This window comes from Meleagris gallopavo, chromosome Z, assembly GCF_905368555.1.
Source record: "Meleagris gallopavo chromosome Z, MGAL_WU_HG_1.1, whole genome shotgun sequence".
Lineage (NCBI taxonomy): Eukaryota > Metazoa > Chordata > Aves > Galliformes > Phasianidae > Meleagris > Meleagris gallopavo.
The window spans coordinates 19,552,575-19,558,503 of record NC_139435.1 but is presented as its reverse complement, the minus strand read 5'-3'; the positions used below and the strand labels follow the sequence as shown (position 1 = coordinate 19,558,503).

At 40.3% G+C, this 5,929-nt stretch overlaps 1 long non-coding RNA gene across 1 annotated transcript; it reads left to right on the top strand.

Moving 5' to 3' along the window:
* Positions 1-2,725: 2,725 nt before the first annotated feature.
* On the top strand, positions 2,726-4,606 carry LOC146542151 (uncharacterized). Its single transcript, XR_014880550.1, has 3 exons — positions 2,726-2,904; positions 4,001-4,048; positions 4,203-4,606. It is a non-coding gene; the product is annotated as an uncharacterized LOC146542151 (long non-coding RNA).
* Positions 4,607-5,929: the final 1,323 nt, after the last annotated feature.

Sequence of the window (5,929 nt, the reverse complement as noted above, 5' to 3'; positions counted from 1 at the left end):
CTGGTGAGACACCCCCGCAGCTGCCAGCAGCACAGGACTCACTGTGGCTCAGCAGAGCCCATACTCCCTTCCCAGCCACGGGACTTGCTTTTGACTTTGCAGTCATTGCCAATAAGGCTACAGTTGTAACCTGCATTTAGGCACCAAATGCTGCCAGTCTGAATCGCCAAGGGTCTGGATCAACTGCGCTCAGAAATAGCTGTTTCTTTCTTTTTAGGTGATGCTTCTTTATCTGGCTTCTATGGCATGAGAAGCATCTTGGATCCAAGAGACAACTCGTCCTTTCCTGTACTCTGTCTTTTGTGGTGCAAACACTAGATGGGAAAGCTTGCAAGCCCATGATCTCTATGGGCAACACCTGCACCTGCACCTTTCCACACAGCTGTGGTGCTGGGGATGCTGGAGGGTACCTCGCTGCACAGTTCTTTTAGCACATGTTTAAGAATCTATTGCCCATGAATTTGCCTATTCTTATGCATAGCTGACACTGTCTGCTTCCGTCATCTCTTGTAGAAACAAATCCCATATATTCACTTTCTACTGTGTGTATTTTTCTTCATCTTTAAACTGATCGCTGTATAGTTTCTCTGTGGTGCTCCTTCATTCTTGTGCTGTGAGATTTAGTGAATAACAACACTGAAGTCACCTTACTAGGTGTAATTGTAAATGACACTGCTTCTTTCCGCAGCTGGAAAGTAAACAACCTAAAGCAATATTGGAGATTTCCATTCTATTTTGTTGCTTAGAGGAGCTGGAAGTCACAGAGATTCCACTGCTCTTTTAAAAGAGTAGCATATGTTTTCAACCAAGGTTTTATTGGTTAGTGAAATTTTCATAAGTTAGCTGCCAAGTTTCTCAAAGGTAGTTTCTGCAATTAATTTCCATACCTAACAGATAGGAATGAGCTGCTTCTCCAGATTGTGTGCTTGTGAAAAAAACTGCCAGGTGCACACCTGCAAGTTTTAATGCCCATATGCTTTTAAAAATTTGTAGGTCAGTCCTGAAAGCTACTCAGGATTGCTTTAAGTTGCATAAGCACTTTTCTTTCAGTAATCAAATGCCTTATTGTGTTTCAGAATGCATCATATGGAGACTATTTTTATTAGAACTCTGCTGTCATTTAGCTCTGAAATGGGTGGTAAAACTTGTAGAAAAGTATAAAACATATTAATGCTGATCTTCAGAAGTCTGGCCACAGATACAATGGCATAATCAAATAATTTATACCTACACATTCTAAATAAGAGTGGAAATCTTTAAAAATCTGCCCCCCAAAATATGTGTATGAATTTCTGTCTCCAGAAACCAAAAATCCCTGAAACCTGCCATTAAAGCAGGCTGACCCCAGAGGAACTACATGCATATTAATTGGCCCAAGCTCTAAGGTGCTTGGAGATAAAAAGTGTTATGAGGACTCTGGGATCAGAGCCAAAGCCTGACTCCTTGCTGAAGCCAAAAGTATTTCTGTGTTGCTCTACCACAGGAGTAATCTTTATATTCTCTTAAATCTGTTGGTTGCCTGTGCTGCTTTATTTCATCTCAGTTACTGGAAAACAACTTGCTCAAGGCCTTGAGTCAGCAATAAATAAATTTTTTAAAACAAAAAAATGTGACACACCCAGTAGATCAACTGACCTTTAGCCCAAAACATAAAACTGAGAATTGCATTACTATTTGCTTTGTGAGGCAACAGGCATCTCTTTGCTTCTTTGCATCCTCCTGTGGTGCTGCTGGCGTTACTCTTGGCTAAAATATTGCAGTGCTCTGGTGATTCAGATTTAAAATAACTTGCAGCCTTTTATTCCTGATGCATGTTAATAGGTTAAGCTCACTTCACAATTGGTAATTTTATATTATTTCAAAGGATGATCACCTATTTATGTATTATTTATTACACAAATCTAGAATAATACATTATTTATAATAGTATTAACAGTATTTATTATTTATTATGGTACTGTATTAATATATATTGTTTCAAGCAAGATTTATTCCAGTGTTATTTGTTGATTCCAGTTATTGGATATAATATTCTGCAGAGTAGACAATACTGTCCTGTAGGCTGAGGCTGCTGAAATCTAACTACACTGTCCAAGAAATGCCATTCACTTTTGCCTTAGTAATATTTTATAACCTGGGGATGAATTGGGGTTAACTCTGCCTGGATATAAATGAACAGAAAGTGATTTGAGACATCTGCCATTCCCATCCATGTGCAGCACCCTGGCAGAGATCAGCTCCACACTCCCAACTTTCTTTTTCTTTGCATGCACACCTGGATAGACCTGCAGACTGCTTCAGGTGCGACCAACACCCAAAGACAGGGACAGGACTGTTCCCTTCATTTGTCTTTCTCAGAGGGCAGAAAGAATCATGGTAAACATGTTGCACAAGCTCTAGTCAGCCCCAGGGACTGGCTGGTATCGCAGTGTGGGTTAGGGAGGTGACTTCTTGAATTGACATTTCTGTGGCAATTAAAGCTCTAACTTACAAGAGTTAGACCATCACAAATAGGCACTAGCTGAAAGAAATGATTATTCTGAGGAACAGAACAATACCAAAAAAGGCACTTCTGGTCCTGTGTGGCTTACCCTCACCACCAGTCTTCTTTTCTTCTTGTGCAGAAACTGAATCTGAGATCTGCTCTTGGGTAGACCAGAAATAAATCATGAATGATTGTGAAAGGCTGGAATGCATCTTGTGGCAGAAATAGGAACCCAGCCTGAGCCTAAGTTTTAAAACAGAGGTGGCTTTAACCACTGTCATATCCCTTCTAGCGAGCGCTGTCAAGCTTTCCTTTAAAGCACAGAGTGGAGACTCATTCTGTGCATCATCCAGCTTGGAATTGTCTTCAAGCCTCATCTTCTGTTTCTACCCGGCCACACTGTCAGGCAAGCCCAGGAGGTTAGTTTGCTTCACATACGTGTGCTTGTTCAAGAAATATTAGATCTGCTTGATGCTTTCCTCCACCAGGTCCTTCAGCCCTATCTAGCTATCCTGTCCCCCACATCCCCAGACTGTCATGCTTGACTTGTACCTTCTTCTATTACTTCTCATAGTGAGAGGCTCTGGAGTTCACTCTGAGACCTCGTTCACTCAGCACTTGCTATTTATGTATGTCCCACCATTGGTAGGGCCTGAGGCCAAGTACAGGGAGCAAGTCAGGGAACCTTACCTTAATTAACCTTTAATAAAAGCACTATACTAGGTGGATTTCAGGTATCATCTGAGGATTTACAAACCTTTAGTGGCTTAAGCTTGTTTGCTCTTTATTTTATCAATTACAATTACTAGCTCTCTTTATGCCTGTAGAGTTTATAATTTCTGTCTTGTCCTTACTAGCTTCTCAGTCTTTTGGAGTTTGATCCCCTGTATTCTACACAGTGGACTTTCTGCGCTCAGATTTCTACAGAGTGACAATCTGTCTCCTTTCTTCTAATCTTCCCAACTTGTCTGTCTGTTGGGCCTCTCTTGGTTTTGCTGTCTGCACATGGTGCACTAATACAGTTTCACTTTGCATATGTTAGAAAAAGCTGCTGTTCAGCCTGGTTGATCTTTGTACTTTCCTCAGCTCGTTTGTAACTGTGAAAGAATAACAGCTGTTTATCTCAATTAAATTTTGATTGGTAATTAGCAGCTACCTATCACTATCATTCAATTTCCTCTGCTGTCCCCTTTGGCTATTTTCTATGCTATTTTTTCACCTGGTTTCCACGAAAAACATCTCACTATATTCAACCAGCCCTGCTATGTATGTGGTTGCTGTCAGGCAAGGGCAAATAGACAACTATTTACTTTCAGGTAGCATTTGAACCTGAGGCTTCAGCTCCTTTGTTAAAGATCAGAATACATTGGAAGGTACCTCCTTAAAATATATTTAGTAACCTCCAATTTCACTATATACTGTACCATAATATTCAAAGTCTATCCCACAGCAGACAGCCAGGCTACAAATAGCTGAGAAAAATGATACAAACTTAATACAGATCTTCTATCGCAGAACTGGCACAGGCAAAGAGGAGTATGGTTATCTTGTGACAACAACTAGGTGGGTTTTTTTTTTTGTTTTTTTTTTTTTTTTTTGCAAATTCCACTAAATCTGTTGTTTAGTTGGCAGCTTTGCTTCTGCAGTGACTTCTTCCTTTTTTTTTTTTTTTTTTTTTTTTGTCAATGGGACTTGTGGAAGAACTCGTGGAAAGCAGATGGAAAAGCAGAAGAGGAGTAACTGCTCTTCCCCTCTTCCCTGAGAGGTGTAGCTCCCTGGAAAAGAGGAGCTCCGGATCTGGATTCATGAAGAACCTGGCTGGAATGACTGCTGCATGACTGGAAGCCCCTTAGGAGACAGGAAGCTCTGTGAGCCCTTGTGGTTTCTGAGTGTCAATGAAGCACAACAGGACAATCTCCCAGAACAAAGGGAAAAGAAATTGCAACAAATAAAAGATTGTATAATTTGTGTGAAAGCACAAACAGCCTCTGAGAAAAACAGTGCTGAAGAACTGTTCAGTGGTTTCTGATCACTGCATTCAGAAAACTGTCCTTCATCATACAGCAAGCATGTATGTAACAAATTCAAATACCATTTGCTAGGCTTGGCATGTATGGTGAGTTTCTAAAAATAAATAGATTTTTCTAGTGTGAATCAAGTCTCATGTACCTTCAGCCTTATAACAACATTGATAATTTCTTTAAAACACTGTAGCTTAGCTGTTGGAACACCCCTTTCATTTCAGCACCTACATCAGTTTAGGGATATCATCAATGAGTTTTTAAAGTGCAGTGGAGTGCTAAAAAGCCATACTTAAAACTGCTCCACGCAGGCTTATGGGAGTGTTTCCTTGTTTTATCTCATATCTAACCCAAACTGGAGTGCAAAGATTGTGCAGAGATTTGTACCAGCCAGGGCAAGTCAGTTCAGTGTAAACTATGAAAATGTTGTGTAAGTAAAGTCCAAGATTCATCTAGAAGGTGTTTGACATACTAAGTTAGAGGCTTGTGTAGCACTGCTTGTTATGAGTTGATACATACATGGCAGCAATGTAAAAAGGGTGGAGGCAAACTTTAGTTCTTCAGACAGATAGCAGATGCAGCAATGTCGCTTGTGCTATTGTAATCATCATGAGTGCTACACTAGATGCACACAAAGTATTTGATAAGAAAAAGCATCAAACATTCAATTTCTTAGCAAGGTTTCATAAGACATCGAGCCTTGCATGATCCAGGGACATGTGTCTGTCTCCTCAATAATGTTCCCAACTAATAGACTATTTTCCATCCCTTTGCTAAGCAGGGGCAAAGATAAAGAAATGGTTGAAATAGGAGAAGGTACTGAGAAGAGAGGAGATCTGGCAGTTAGCAGGGGCAGAGAGAGTCGATGGCTCCTGAGAGCAGAGTGAAACAAATTGGGGCATTTGTACTGCAGAGAGGGTTTAAGAAAGTATGGAAAATAAGGATGATTCAATGAACCTTAGAAGAGCATCACCTTCAGACTGAACCACTGCCTCCTTGCCTCTGACCTGTTTTGATTTGGAGATGGTTATTACTTGGGCAGATCAGGTGAAGTAATGTGAAGTCCCCAAACCTACCCATTTAACTGAACTGCATCATCTTGCTTAAGAAAAAATAATACTTCTCCATTTGAAAATATTTGTATTCCATCTTTAAACCAACCACATTACTGGTGTTGAATTGTTGGCATCTTCTATTTCATATACCGTATGTCACCTTATGCTCTCAGTATGTTTTCAGACACCGTCAGTAAACTGATCTCAGTTGAATTCAATCTTTGATCTGAAGAGAAGATCTGTCTCCTGCACGTAGGGAATTAAATTATCTAAGACGGTTTCGGATACAAATATTTGGTGGAACAGGCTTCTTGAATAGCTCTGTGCTATGGACAAGGAACCTTGACTTATAAGTCAAGCAGAGTAGG